Genomic DNA, 15,705 nt, shown 5'->3' with positions numbered 1-15,705 from the left:
CAGTGACGTCAGCGCATACGCCTGTGGGCAACTAGCACTGAAAATTATTTCACGTGCCAACGACAGCATGTTAGACGCACTTTAGCGAGTGGACGGAACCAATTTCAGTTGCGCAAGCTGTGCGTTTAACGTCAGCAACTTCACCGCTAACGTTTAGGCACACGTGTGTATCCTGCTTCCGATATTACTGGGCCCCAGCGTCCCAAAGAGTATAGGAGAGCACGCTCTCCTCGCAGCGCGCACTTTTGAGGACAGAGGGTCGACTGTATGCATTGAACTAAACAAAACGTTGAAACAGGCGCGTATCGTTTATTCTTCGAAATTCCGTGTCATTTTCGTGACCTCCCTACCACACGGTGTCAGCATATTTGAGTTGTATGCACTTAAGCTGCCGCAGCGCCTCCTCTCCAGCACTGATTTCTCATAGCTAGTGCAAATGATGTGGCATCCACCGACATTTATTTCTTTTTTTTGTACTGCTTTACTAAAAATATGGCATCCTTCCAAAGCACAAGTAACGGCACATTTTTGCACAAAGCGTTTATTTTGCAAGAGCGAGAACGCCATTTCTTGTGAGTGAAATACCGGCACATCAAGCAGCAGCAGAAGCGTTAAATGCAATGTTCACTGCACCCTTTCAAACCGACGCACTCTCGAACAACGGCATTTGTAGTTCTAAAGATGTGCATAGATGGAAACAAAAGGCAAACAAACGAGAAAGAAAGGAGGCTGGCGTCTCCTTTCAGTAAGATTAATGAAACTTAGTAAGAGGAGCGCAGGAAATCCTACGAAAGTTGCCAATGTCGGAGGCTCCCGCCTTGCGACGAAATATGATCTTCCTCATAACCGTTTGTCTTCATTCGAAGCAGTCACTCGAGCGACGAGTCTTACGCTGTGCGCGGAACCGTAACGCTCGCCTCGAGACTCTTATTGACGTATCGTACAGAAGACGAATAAATACCAGTTTGCACCCTATACAACAACTTAGGCTATTCATAAACGCAAAAACTTGCCAGCTAGTCAATCTCATTTAAACAAGCTATGGCTTACTCTATGTTGGTGCTATAATATGACCTTTCTAAGATTAGTCGTTCCAGCTGCAAAGCCGTAAAATTTCAAAAAACAGCAAAGCTGCAGTTCTTGTCTAAACACGGCAAGTTTAAAAACGAGCCCGAACTATTCTGGGAAGGCACTAAGAGAGCGCAAAGAAGTAAGTAGATCATAAGTAATAAAAATATATCTTTGCCTACGCTCGCTAATGTTTGATCAAGGTCATGAGTTAGTTCCGAGCGCTCAGCGCAGTTTGTCTTCAAATGTACGTTTTCAGTCCGCTAGGCACTTTGTTGATGCCCATGTTGCTAACATCTCATCGGATTATTTAGGAAAAAAAACTATCTAATAGGGTCTGCCAAAGCGTCGTCGTCATCATCATCATCATCATCTTCTTCTTCTTCTTCCACTGCAAGGCGGAGCCCTCTGCCAGTAATCTCAAAAAGCCATTCTCTTGCGCCAGGTGATTTTATAATATGTTTTGCGAATTTCGTAATTTGATCTAACCACTTCCCCACCGTGCTGCACTGCCTTCTCTTGGCACCCATTACGTAATATCTAATGCACTGCCGGTGACTGCCCCTACGCATTACACCGCCAGCCCCAAACCATTTTTGCATCCCAGTGTAAACTAAACTTTCGACTGTCACCACTTGTTCTCTAAAGCACGCAGTGTTCCTGTCTCTTAACGTCACATTTAACAGTGTTTTGTCCCATCGCTAGTTGCGCCGTCCTTTACTTCTGCAGCTTCTTTGTTCGCCTCCAAGTTTCTGATAGGTCCTCCTATCGAAACGTTGGCCAGCCTTTCTGAGGCACCTTATCCCTGTTTACGAACTTTATACCGCAGTGTGCTATTCCATCTGTCAGCCCCTTTCTTGTTTTTGGGCTTCGTACGTAAGTACGACAGCATGCAATGGCTCAGCGGCTATACACGTTTCTTTTTAGTAATTCCTATGGCTCCTTCTATAGATACGGGTACCAGAAGGATATTTCAGTTCTTTAGTGTTTCGAATTTGGCATTTTATTATTAGTTTCCGGAATCGTGCAGCGCGGCGACAATACCAAGCTTACGCGGACCTAAATTAAAATTAAATCATGAGGTTTTACGTGCCGAAACCATGATCTGATTCTGGGGCACGCCGCACTGGGAGACTGCGGAAATTTGGACCACCTGGAGTTCTTTAACGTGCACCTAAATTTAAGTAAACGGGTGTTTTCGCATTTCGCCTCCATCAAAATGCGGCCGCCGTGGCCGGGATTTGATCCCGCGACCTCGTGCTTAACAGCCCAAGACCATAGCCACTAAGCGACCGCAGTGGCTTTACGCGAACATTAATTTAAGCTCATTATAATTAGATTTCGATCAGTATACTTCCTGTAAAAGAAAAGATCTTAAATCCTTCTCTACCTGACACACTTTCAGGCCGCAAGCAGCTAAATGACGTCGAGAAGCATTTGGACGTGGCTGAGTACAGATATCTGCAACACTTCCCAATTCGAGTGTTCAGAGACCACTCTCCAAGCTGCCTGAGAACTGAGAACTGAATACTTAGCGCATAATATTAATAGAATATAAACCAGCTGTGGCCGATACGATTGTATATATCCCTTTTTTCGCGCCGCCATATTCCACTGCCACATTGCTTACATGAACATAGAAACGGTTCAGGTATGGCACATCTGCAACTACGAATGTACCCTGTATGAAACGCTCGGCAAGGTTGCGCATTGTCACGTTTAACGGCGACGAAATATGACAAATACTGCCGAGTGAGCGCATTAAAATGTAAGCCTTCACTGGCTGAACTCGTGCATTGAAATGCAAGTAGCAATCAAATAACAACGACTGCGGTGAGTGCGTTCGTCGAATTTCAACCAACAGAACGAGTGTGTCCGCTATTTATAAATGTATCACAGCAACAATGGAGAATAATCGCTGGCGCTCGAGCATGGAACTATTCCCGCCACGCGGACGATTTCATCAAACACGCTTCCTGTGCGGTACAAATCATGCAAGCATTAAATAAATTTTCAATACTGTGGGCACGTTTTGTGCCGAGCCGCACATTTGAAACAGTGATGCTCCGGCATAAACGAACATTGGAAAGAATACGACAATGACAGGTTGAAACATTTTCAATTAAAGTTGTGTGGAAACACAGGAGCGTCTTGTATTCATCATCGCCCCACTTTTGGGTTTGGTGGTTATATCCATCACTGAAGGAAATGTTTGTTTAGCGAAAGCACATGGCAAAGAACAAATTGCTGTGTTCGTTGGCATTATTTATTCTTTTCCATGTACTTACCCTAAACAAATGTTTTCTGTCCCACGTTCTTCTGTCTCTCTCTTTTTATTTTTGTTGTGTAACTCTGTTTTATTCTTTTAAATAAATTATATTATGTGGTGCTACGTGCCGAATCAAGAAGCTTATCATTAGGCATACGGCAGTGGGGCCTTCCGCATTGATTTTCGTCGCCATTTCGAACTTCACTCCCATCTCAACACTGCCGCCACGACCAGGAAACAAACCGAAAGCTTGAACTCAGTAGCTCGCAACGGCATAGCCACTACGCTATACCGAAGAGAGCGGGTATATCCTTTGCCGATGCACGTTTTCACCTTTTCAGATATGTGCGACTGCTTAAACGCCTCGATTTGTTGTAATGGGTCCATTCTCATAAGCTTCTGCAGTTTATTTATTCGTTCAGGTTTAGCGCCCCAACGCAACACTGGGTCTACGAAACGCGCCATATCTTGAGGACTCAAAATTACCCGGCGTTCTACAAATATAAATCTAAGCACGCCAGCGTTCTTGCGTTAGGCCTCCATCAAAAATGTGGCCGGCACGGATGGGAGATCAACCCTGGGATCTTGCCCGAAGAGAATGATGCCGTAGCCAACTGTGATTGAGAATCGGCGCTTGTTTCACGTCGACCATTTGATCTATTCTCGTGTCGTGGTCGCACTGCGTTAAGTAGCAATGGAATCTGGAGCGCTGCGCAAATTCCTGCTTCCCAGAAGATGCAGGCGTCTTTGGTGCTAAAACATTAACCACTCACCACTGTGCCTAAGTCAATATGCCATTCTGCCTAAGAGCACCAAGTCGCAGGTTCCCTTCCTGTGGGGTGATATGCAAGAACCCGCGTTGTCCGGGTTCGGGTGCATGGTAAATCCTCATGTATTTTGTAGAAATTAACCGTGAACACTATACAACGGCCTCTCAAGCTGTGTCATGCATTGTTGCCGTTGAGTCGCTAAATCTAGCCAACCAATCGGCGACGTTTCAAGAAGGGAGCCACAAATTAATTAAAGCTACGTAGCCTGGCATGCGCGATATGCATCTACGTGAAACTGTTTCGAATCTTAAGTCGGTTGTGGAATGCCTTTCCTCTGTTTGTACTCCGCCTTATTTCATCATGTTGAATTCTGTCAAACAGAGGGCTAAAACCTGCCGGTATAGTCTGAAGGTTGAGCGTATGCTGGGGCTATACATTTTTTTCTCGACACAGTGTGATAAAATGAAAGCAATTTAAATGATACGTAGCATTTTGTTCCTGAAAACAAAGGAACAAAAAAAAACGAGCGATCACCTTTGTATCACCCATGTATGCAAATATTAATCTCCTGTGAGTCCAGGCCTCAGCCTGCTACAAGCATTAGTGGTGTTGGTGGTCATAAATAACGGTGGTACGTAACGCCATCCGTAAGTAACGTCGCCATATAAAAACAAAAAAAAACTTTTTCTCTCATTGTGACATAACTAATCAAAATTTAGAAAACTATTCCGAGATTCAAGAAACATTCTAAGGGAACCCTACAACGCTCCCGCTGAGAAGTCTGACAGAAGTTAACCAAGCTGAATTTGTCAAGCACGCCAGTACAACATGTTGTGCTTCATAAAGTTACAGTGACAACGTTACGTTTGCCAGACGAAGTTCCGCACAGATGCTGCCTCTAGCCCGCAGTGTTATACTGCTTGGCACGCTATTAGCGGCAGTAGCTCTGGTAATTGAGGTGCAAAAGTATACACTGCTATGCTAGACAGTACTGCAGAAGTTTTCCATGTTCCCCGCCTCCTCTGTTTGACCTTTCGCAAATGCAACACGCATTGTCGTTTGAGAAATTGTGATTAGCATGAGGGTGAGAAATTATGTATGTATGTCCCTATGTAACCTTTCGCTATAGAAGAGTCGTGTCTACTTTTCCTTTCTTTATTTTCATTTTTATACCTCATTGTGATGGACGCATTGATCGAGGTGTGATACAATAGACTTAATACGGAAATCCTGGCGCCCCTGTTAATCGGTTATCTCGCATTGCTCCGTGTGTGGAAATTCTCCTTACGGTAAAAATTTCCATGCGAACTCAATTCGGTGAGGCATTTTTTTAAATTTTATTGGAAAAGCCACATGAATCAACTGAACTTTCGCAATAGAAAAGGTACAGTGATGGAACGTAGAGCAAATAACTAAGGAAAAAAAGGAACGTTGGGTGTAAATAAATTGGGAATACGACCGAGCTCCTCAGGACCGCCTCAACTAACGTCTTCAGTCCCTTGCAGGTGCAGTGCCGCCCACAGTTAAAGCCAACAGTGTTGTATGTTATTCGCAGTTCACCGACTCTCCCGCTGCAAGTGCAAGGTGTAGCTTTGTCAGTGCAGTGCAGAAGTGTGTAAAAACTTGCCAGCGACACACATAATACACTGCACAGCTAGACGAGTTTTTCACTGGTGGAAAGAAAAAGAAATTGCGTGTTCTCTACATTCCTCTGTTTCTTTTAGGAGTGGACCGCACTGTAAATACACTTAGGTGCACGAAAGAGGCGTTTCTAACTGCCAGAGAACCGCCCATTGTGAACGAATTCTGAGCAATAAAACAAGAAAGTGAGCACTCTTTGTATGGCAGTACTGGCTGCCGTTCAGGCTATCAACAACTAGCAGTGCACGATGTAAGTCTGTCAGTCAGGCAGCGAGGATTCCTAAACCAAACTGGGCCGGTATTTTGTAGCGATGCCTTTTCCGATTCTATGCTTTTTCAGGCTTTTCGCGCTTGGCCAGTGGTCAGAGCGACGGTCTGCCCACAATATCAACGGAATCAGGCGGCCGTGTGTGGTGGATGATAAGAATAGCATAGAATAAGGCATAAGGCATCGCTACAAAATAGCGGCTCTGGGGTCTGGGGTATGTTCGCGCAGACGTCGACAGAACCATTTTTCATAAAAGGTAGAACACGTAATATATATATATATATATATATATATATATATATATATATATATATATATATATATATAGAGAGAGAGAGAGAGAGAGAGAGAGGTTAGTTACATGAATCTATTTATTTTAGCAGCGCATCAGCGTTTTTTATCCTATTGCAGATGTGTCGCTTATGCTGTTTATTTATTTATTTGGAAGCACGGTGGGTATGATACCAAGTTTACAACAAAAGTAAAAATTGTACAAATGCACTACATAAAAAATTATTACAAATTTGTCACTGCGGATGGGGCAACGCTTGGCTTGATGATTTCCGTTACACGGTAGTTGGCACAAAAAAAGAGAGAATTTAGTTGTATCTGCTTTTGCGAAAATCGGCGCAGGCGAATAAGGTATGCGTTGCCTAGGATGTCTGGTTATGAGGGGATATATGTAGAAAGAGGGATCTAAGGCTAGCTCGAAATCAAATATGCGCGAAAGGCACTGCAATCTCCCTTTCTTCCTCCTAAGTTCTAACAGTGCTATGGCGATATCTTTCGATAATGGCAGGAGCGGGGGATGGGGGGGGAAGGGGGGGGGGGAGTGAGTGGCTGAGAACTCGCTAAAAAGCAACGATGATTTTTTTATTTCGATTCTTGCTAAGTTGTTAACGTTAATACTTTTGTAAGGATTCCACATAATCGAGGCGTGCTCGAGTTTGGGCCTCTTTAAAGACAAGTGCTCAAGCTGTCTGAACGGGGTGAAGTGGCTTTAAATTTCTGACGTAGAAAGCATAGCTTTCGGAAATAGGAAGAGCAAATTTTGCGGACGTGTGTATTTCAGGATAAATTACGTGTTATTGTTAAGCCTATTTGTAGTATTTCTGACACGATACTTGCTATAAAGGTAGTTATATTAGGCCGCATGTATATGATGAGGTCTTTTTTTTTTGCTTGTGATTGGAAAGTAGATGCCGTTATTTGCACTGAGAAGCATACTCCACTGCGTACACCATTATAAGGCTATACTCATGTTACTGTGAAATGTCGAACTGATTAGTACATCCGATAATTTCTCTGAACAGAGCGCGTACAATCCTCGTCAAACAGCCGAATCTGAACTCATGAATCAAATATATTCGCAAAAGTGTTTATATAAACGGCAAAAAGACAATTGGCCGAACACACTGCCCTGCAGAATAAAATATACCACAAGGCAGCCCGAGAATTATTCTCCCATTTAAACGAATTACTTACGCTTTTCGAGATAAGCTGATATGCATGTACGAATATTTGGGCCATGTCAATTGACCGAAGCTTTGCAATGAGCTTCTCGGAGGGGACTGCATCAAACGCTTTACTGCAGTCAGGCAAAATGGCATCAATTTGGATATTAGTATTAAGATAAGTAGCAAATGAATGAATTATGGTAACTGATCGAGTTGTTGTAGAATATTGTAGTATTCGTAGTTGGTGACCACTTGCGGGGACTGCGCACGTGCTCTTAATCGAACTGCAAGTACCAAGCAAATAAAAGTGCTAAGAACGCGACGCTCAGTTCCGTCACTCCCATTTTTCGCGAGATTGGCATTATTTGAGTATTGGAAGTAATTTTAGCTTTGCAGGGGCCTATCTAAACTCTTTCGCGGCGCTGTCTGACCCCCCGTGCGACTTTACAGTGAGAGACTCATAAAAGTGAGAACGCGGGCTCTTCTAAATAAAATTCTTAGGCCTGAATTTGACGCCTATGCAATTGCGCCGTACATTTCATTCGAAGTCAAAGATACCGAGCCCCAGATCGACAGTACCAGCGGGATCAAAGTTGTTGCATTTGGGAGGTCGCGTTTATCGAAGCTTTCTTTGCGTCGTTCGAAGGTGTCGATGATGTGGCGTGCGAGAGTATTAAGGCGATTAGTTATCTGACACTACTTCCGCACTACAGATTGTAAATTAGGGTGTCTTCAGCAATGCATTGTGCCCCCAGATTTCTTTTGTTGCTTTTCGTGGTAGTGTCGAGTTCGGTCTTAGTCGTTTACTTACTATTGTAATGAAATTGGGTTCTTGGCTTTGATGTGTCCAGTTTGCGTTCCCACGCTTAGCATCAGGCACGCCGTAGGGGAGAACACTGGTTTATTTTCGACCACCTGCATTTCTCTTACGTGACCCAATATATAAGTACACAAGGGTCCTTGCATTTCATCTCTAGTGCCACCAGTTGATATGACCTGCAGGGCACATCTCAGCATATCTGTAATATGTTTTATTAAACAGGTCTAAGGTCTGCTAAATCGAAGTTAAAAAATTTGTAACAGCAGAGCGAAGCCTTTCCCACCTATTTGGCTTCGCTGTTCGTTTCCTCATTGTTCAGTTGGCTTAGCCTACCAATTTCATTGCCCCTGATTGTTCTCATATCCTTAACTTGGTTAAACTCGCTTTCTACATTACATTATCAGAAAACAAGCAGTTGTTACGAAAAATCACTGTGTGAACACTTACAACGAGAACGCCTTTTGTGCCATATTGACCCTTCAACATGACGAAAATTCATTTTTAACTGCTGGGGAACGCGTTCTATTGCTTCGAGTCATTTGACGTAGCCTATGTCCTATGTCGAGTATTAGTGCGTGTCTGTGGAATGATTACTCTATACCGAAGCAGCACTTTGCGTTCATGCCACACAATACCACAAACGCCGATTGCGGGGCTCTCAGGGACACGTTATATATATATATATATATATATATATATATATATATATATATATATATATATATATATATATATGTGTGTGTGTGTGTGTGTGTGTGTGTGTGTGTGTGTGTGTGTGTGTGTGTGTGTGTGTGTGTGTGTGTGTGTGTGTGTGTGTGTGTGTGTGTTGTGTGTGTGGATGGGTGCGTGCCTGCGTGCGTGTGTGTGTGTTGAACCTTGGAGTCGTATGCACCGCGATCGCTAAAGGTCGCACTATACACGTATTGTTGATTAGGCGGGTTGATACAAGCGAGACACGGCGAAGAGAGCCCGTAATCACGTTGTTTACGAGTCCTAATGGGCCAACTACTATAAATATTCATAGATAATTTGTCCTATATTGACTATGCCGTCGATATTCATGAATGTAGACGAGAGATGTTTGCGTAACGAGCTGAGCATTGTCACGTGGCGAGAAAATATTTTTTTGTTACCAGGATAACAAGCGTGTTCAGCATTCAACTTGTTGAAGCTAGTAGGTCTGCGGGTCGTGTCGCCACAGAGTCACGGGTGTATTAGTCTCTAGGAGTGCGGTATTTTGTGCCCTGTTCTCGTTGCTTTACATGAAAGATGTAAAATGAGGCTACTTGTGGTAAGAGAAACAATGTATTACTGTCGTCTATAAGTGGCACCTTAGTTATCGTTCCTTTTTTTTGGAAATGCGACTCTTTTTGCGATCTCTGAGGAATTGGTAAACAAAACGTTAATCTCCCGGAGATACCTATAGAACATATTTAGATGGGACACAAAAAGTGTTCAGTGAAATGAGCTTGTGCCTTTTGTTTACACTGCATTTCATCGGTTCCATTAGAGGCGTGTTGCATTTCAGTTACTTTATTACATTTTCGGCATTTCTTTTGCTTGTTTGTTTTGCCGTTATTGTGACATATAGCTGTAGTAAAATTAGCAAATCTGCAGGCATCGTGTTCCTAGGGCAGCATGATGTCGTACTGTAATATGAAGGAGGTTTGCGAGCCGCCGTGTGATTGCCAGTAGCATCGGATAAGTAAACGTTACAGTCTCTAATGTTTTCAACAGTTGTTGTTATCCTAAAATTATTTCATTTCTCATCGATGCTATCCGTGCATTTTTACTCTTTTTGTCGAGTTTCACAGATTACGACGCTTCCTATTCACAAGCGTCAAGCGCCGCAGGCTCGGTAAAAAAAGAATTGTTCATTTTCCTGTCACAAGAAAATGTGCCATCGATGTGATACGGTAACGAGCAAGCAAGGAAGCAGGTAAATAAAATTGGTGGTGGTGGGAGGAGTCTGCCTTTTCAGATGCCTTCAGGCTATATGTCGCCGTGCTTGTAACTCATCATTGCAGCCATTTTCTTCATTCAGCTTTTGTGCATTGGTACTCAAACATAGACTTGTGATTTGGTTCTAACGTCCCTTCTGGATATGTTCATTTCTTGAAACTGCACCAGGGCCGTGGACTTTTTTCTGACGTTTACTTTTGCGGTTCATTGTGCTGGAAAAGTATAAACGGGTCCAATAAGTCTCCCATCGCATCATTAGATTTCTAGTTCAGTGTCCCTGGTTTTCGAAAGCTTCGGCTTCTTAGTCTTGATAGCAGTGTGGCGAGTCTGTGACTATTACGAAGCCTGAAAAGCAAAACTTTGATTCGAAAACACCACTGTACTCAATTATCCGCCTCGCCCCCACACACTTTTTATTTACGTTGGTGCGGCCATTCCTTCAGGAAGTAGACACATATATCAGAGATTCTAGTACTCGCCTGGCGGGAGCACCCGACCACTTCGAGTAAGGGCCAGTCACAAAAGTGGAGCCGCGTTATAGGGACACTAATAAACAATGCCTGGCTGTCATTTGCAATCTCTTCATATTTCACTCCTTCTTGCGCAGATGTCTTGCATGACTGCGGAACACACGTCCTTTGTCAACAAGACGGCGCGCACGACAGAACATTCTTTCCGCCTCAGCTGCTACGAACCACAATGTGCATTTGTGCGTCTCCCCAAAGCGTAATTGAGTTTAAAAATGTGACATTCGAAAGCACTTTGGGTCAATTTGGGTTATACTACATATGCCTCGTGTAACCAAGACATTTCGTCGACAGAAGGCCTCACTTCTATATCGAATAAGGACAGAATCTGGCAGTACACCAGCATGGTTATTTAAGACGGGGTGTATCAGTTCTCCGAAGTCTACGACATGCGAGGAGACAGGAGACATTGAAACACATTCTGTGGTCGTGCACTAAATTCCGTGACGAAAGGGACGTTCTCCTACAAATATCTGCAAGAAAAGGACCTTTCGCATGCGTGCCTGCAACAGCTTGTGTTACCCCGAAGGATCAGTTAGAGCCCGCAAACAAACGTCACGTCTTCTTATAGCATTCCTAAAGGAGACTGGTCTGATGGACTCGTGGTGAAACACCACACGCTCGGGCGGAGCAAGTGTCGTGCTTGATTTCCAGGCTAAACCCGCCTCTTGCTACGAATCTCCAACACCACCATCCACTTTTATTCATTTTCGTTAGTCCCTGCTGCTAAATGTAACCACTCAACCTAATTACCGACTACCACGGGCGCTTTTATCTCTAGTTAATGTTAGAAAAAATAAACATGCTAGTCTACTTGCAGCAGTGTCGTGTAGTGTGCACTCTTACTGCGTGACATAGTAAACGAGAGTAACAGCTGCCGGCAAAGCCTTAGCCAGTAATTACATAAATTCCCGTAGTGCACGATGTTTCATATAGTCAAAAAAAAATAACCACTATTATATTTTCAGGATACCCGCTTCTTCAATGTACCAACATGGTGAATCGATAGTGTTACGAGTTACTGCACACATGCGCCACTTCATATCAATAATGAGCTCACAGGGTGATTATTTTCTTTGTGTATGTGTGTGTGTCTGTGCGTTACTGTGTTCATTTGCAAGAAAAACAAATGTTCTGGCAAATCTTACGAAAAACCAGTACGTTAACTTTTTACTGCAGAATTTCGTGCTTCTGAGACCGTCAGTTCGCTAGTTTTCACCAACAGATACAAACACAGAATCATCTACGACGCAGAGAGATCACGCAAAAGCTACGTAATACTGCTATTAAGTAATCCTCTAATGATTTATTACTTGTGGCGTCCAAATGAAACTTTGTGGCACAAAAGGACCATCGACCCGCTTATCTGAAGTGCTCGAAGGTGTAAACTAAAATGTACCATTTAAAGAGAGAGTGTGGTGTCAAATTAATCATCCATTTTTTCCGCGTTAAACGCGCTTTTTTTCATTTCATTAAAAAAAGTGCGTTTGAATCAGTGTGAAACAATAAAGAAGTAACTAAATGCAGTTTATAACACAGCAGATGTGCTTATAAATTATTTAGTGCATAATACCGGTTTTACGTGGTTGAGATTTTTTTTTTCGTCGACACATATTTATATACGCCACGATAGCGCGCACCGAAGCTGCGGCGCTGATTAACGTACGACCTGGGAGGCGTTTAATTTTTTCTTTGTTTTCAGCCCGACTAAACTCGGTCGTTCTCTCTCGCTTTCGTCATTCAAAGCTTTCCAGCCCCTCACCTTGCCTGGTCGCCGGCCATCGGGGCAACCGTCTCTCAAAGCGCTCGGCAGATGGCGGCAGCCGCCAGAGCAAGATTTCGTTCCGCTTCCGATTGGTGGCTGAGCCGCCGCCGGCCATCAGTTCGGCCAGAAAGCTTCAGCAACCGCCGCTCAACCCCCCTCTCCCTACTCTACCCCCCGCACTCCCCACAGTCTCGCCGCGCTTTCCCCATTCCTCCCTGCATTTCCCTACGCTCCCTTTCCCCCCATCCATCGTGAGCTCTCCTTTCGCTATCCCCGCCTCTCCCGAGCATCTTTCGGGCGCCGGCCTCGTTGGCGAGAAGCTGGGGAGCGCCAGTCGGTCGCCGTCGCGCCTGCATCCCGGATCTGCGGACTTGCACGCGTCGTGGTGCCCGGAGACGGGAGCTTGTCAAGCACCCTGAACATTCGCACTGCGCCCCCTGCTCTGACGTCTTGTTGTCAACCTCCTTCGCCTTCTCTGAGTACTGCCTGCACAGCGGCAAGTTGAACTTCAAGGTAAGCAAGTGTAGTCTGCAGCGGCATCGAGACAGGGAGAGTTAATCTGTCACGCTTTCCTTGAGGGCCCTGAGTGCACTGAATAGAAAAAAATAGTGTTTCTTGCCTCTCGTGGGAGCGGTTGTAATCGACGCTTTGAGCATGTGCGCTTGTCGTCATTTGGCGCAGCTGTACACCAGCGATTGTTCGTAATTAGAACAAGGTTTTATTTGGTTGACGGTAATAACTGGAGTCACGGCAATGCTTAGAAACGTTTTTTAATTGAGGTTCAGGAGTCGGCTCTCCTTTAGAACTAAGTTAGCGGCCAAACAGACGAAACTCAGTTAGTACAATTTTGTAAGCTGTGAAAGAAGCCATACAAAGAGAACGACTCAGACAATAATGCTTCTGAGGAAGTTTACGCTACGACATTTACAACTTATTAAACATCGACTTTTATATCAATAGCGTGTTATCATACGTTTTCCCACTTATATGCAAATAGCACGCTCAGATAATTTAGGTCATAAAGAGCCAAACATTTTATCGTTCTTTGAGCGTCGTATTAAGGCAGTAGACTTATATCGCACTGCATGAAAACTGCAAATGCGTTTTTTTTTTCAGACGCCTTTCGAAAAGTTCGCAAAGTCACTTGTTACAATCTAATCATGAGCATGTGTAGTTTCATGTTGTGTTATGGTAATGATTTTATCAGCAGTATAGTAGAAAATACAATAAGAATTTCTAGGTATGTACTAAAAGCCACCGGTTACTTGCCTGGAAACGGGAAATAAATGGCAAATAGCTGCACGCTGTGAGCTTCCTTGCTTATTTCGGTGCTGTCGAGAAAGTTTCTTGGGACACTAATGGCTCTTAGCTGCGCTAATTGCGGTGGCTGGCAGAAATATTGGTCCTAATTAGTCTGGCGAGAAGACGTGCTACAGGGAAGGCATTTCACTCTCACGTAAAGATCGTTTCTCGCTGTAGGCCCTACTTAGTATGTTGGTAATGTTGTTCGATGAAGCTCCGCAAGAAAAGCGCAAGCACGTGTTAATGGGGCTTTGGTCCATTATTTCTGGCAATGGTTGTAGTAGCATTAGCTAATGAGGATTAGCGTACCACAAGAACCACACGTTTTCTTTTTGCGTCGCTGGCAAACGTGTGCTATTAGCAAAGTGCGCATAGCTCTGGGGAATCCGCGTCCTGTCTGATTATACAAACGCAACGATCTCGCCAGTGGAGTGACGTTATAAGCCAAACTATTTCTTTCCCGCCCAATTTTATTTCCTTTCTTTCCTGTACGTTTCATTTATTTGTAGTCAACGTGAAGTGAGATATTCTAAGAATTATAGGGATAAGGCTCTCCATGGAAACTTCTGCTCCGCCTTTAAAGCTTGACTAGTCATGCCAATTAAAAAATATTAAATGTTGCTTGTTTTTGGAAGAAAAGGTCTGCGTCTGAGTTACAGCCACGTATTTTTCACCCTTTGCATTTCATGAAACATTCAGCACTACATAATGCTAGGGCACAAGTCAAAGCATGTTTTGTCTAACGCCACATAAATATATAAATAAAGTCAATTAGTCATGTGACTGTATTGCTTCAAAAACCCCATCATCATCATAATCTTCACTATATATGTATTTTTTTCTTAGCGAATTTCTGTAAATTCTCGTTATAACATTACCGTCACTGTAAGCAAAGACAGATTAGAAACGTCCAGCAAATATCTTTCTTTTCTTTCCCAATAGAAAACTTTGCACACAGCAACGCCTTTTCGCCCTTTTTTACTAAAATAAAACTTATTCCGGTCTACCATCTCCTAGCACGATTTCTAGAACTGGTGTTGATGATCTTGCGCGTATTCGTCTTAGGTGCGAGAAAACTCGTTGGTGCTAAACAGTTGCATTTTTTCTCAGACAGTAGGCAATAATTGTTGCTGCAACACGATTTTTACCCTGAATTTGCGCAACCTCAGAATATGAAGCATGCATTATCGCATTATGAAACCACAATTTTAAGCTCTCTTGTAATTGCATCGCTTCTTTTTCTGTACATTACAAGCGCTCTCATGATTTCCCGGAGCTCTTTGAGCATTACTAGCCTTGCGCCATGACGCACATATCATCATTATCATCATCATTACAAAGGCTCTGGTGTCAACGCGACGGCACGAATGAGCCAACAACACTGTTCACTGGATGCATATCTCACTAAGTCGTTGCGTGTTGACAAACGTGACTGGCTAGACTCCACAGATCTGCGCAAACCTGCTAAATTAATACATGAAAGACAGCGTGAAGGAATTTTCATACCATTCGGTAGAGCTAAGAACATCTACCCACAATCTTTTCGAACGCTTTCCCACATCCGAGCTAAGTACTTTTCGAACTCCTCTTTATTCAGCGCAATTTATTTTAAGCTGTGACGGTAACGCCGATGCCGGTGTCCAGCTGCACGTATCAACCATGTGGTGGCCTGGGCGCTTCGGGGTTTCGGTGCACGTGGGCTGCGTTCCTGGCTACAGTTGCACTCGGTTTCCTACATAGTAGGCAACTCTGCGGAGGCTCGGGAGGCTTCTGTCGCTGCTCGCATGCGTGATGAAAAAACAGTGCGTGGCACATGACAAAGAAAGACGTAGACACGCGTCATGTAATTAGATGAA

At 43.8% G+C, this 15,705-nt stretch overlaps 1 protein-coding gene across 1 annotated transcript in view; it reads left to right on the top strand.

The window, feature by feature from the left end:
- The first annotated feature begins 12,851 nt into the window (after window positions 1-12,851).
- Window positions 12,852-15,705, top strand: part of LOC135913972 (para-nitrobenzyl esterase-like) — an 85,355-nt gene continuing 82,501 nt past the window's right edge. The window contains exon 1 of the mRNA XM_065446681.1: window positions 12,852-13,060. The gene's annotated coding sequence lies outside the window, so the exon portion shown is untranslated. The remainder of the gene's footprint in view (window positions 13,061-15,705) is intronic.

This window comes from Dermacentor albipictus, chromosome 3 (genome assembly GCF_038994185.2).
Source record: "Dermacentor albipictus isolate Rhodes 1998 colony chromosome 3, USDA_Dalb.pri_finalv2, whole genome shotgun sequence".
NCBI classification, from domain to species: Eukaryota; Metazoa; Arthropoda; class Arachnida; order Ixodida; family Ixodidae; genus Dermacentor; species Dermacentor albipictus.
This window is presented reverse-complemented; position numbering and strand designations above follow the sequence as displayed.